Source organism: Cystoisospora suis (assembly GCF_002600585.1).
Source record: "Cystoisospora suis strain Wien I chromosome Unknown contig_1152, whole genome shotgun sequence".
NCBI lineage: Eukaryota > Apicomplexa > Conoidasida > Eucoccidiorida > Sarcocystidae > Cystoisospora > Cystoisospora suis.
This window is the reverse complement of record NW_027153953.1, coordinates 40,380-40,711: the sequence shown is the minus strand read 5'-3', so window position 1 is coordinate 40,711 and position 332 is coordinate 40,380.

Genomic DNA, 332 nt, shown 5'->3' with positions numbered 1-332 from the left:
GGGGGGGGTCAGAACAAGCGGAGGAGAGGGGGGGGATGGAGAAGGATAGCTTTATGCCTTGAAGAGAAGACTATGTTGTTCTTCTACGCTTTTGCCTCGTCTTTTTATTTCCATGTGTACGTCTGTATGCTGTATGTACACCTGCTGGGTGGTGTATCTCTCTAACTAATGTTGGTATGTATATATATATATAAATGGACTTCATTGGCTTTCTTCTTCTTGCAAGGTTTTTCTTCACACACATTAGGCACACATACCTACCCATACACAATCCACACATCCACACGTACCCATCCTTTATCAATGTATCTCTCTTTAGTCAAGATCTTCCT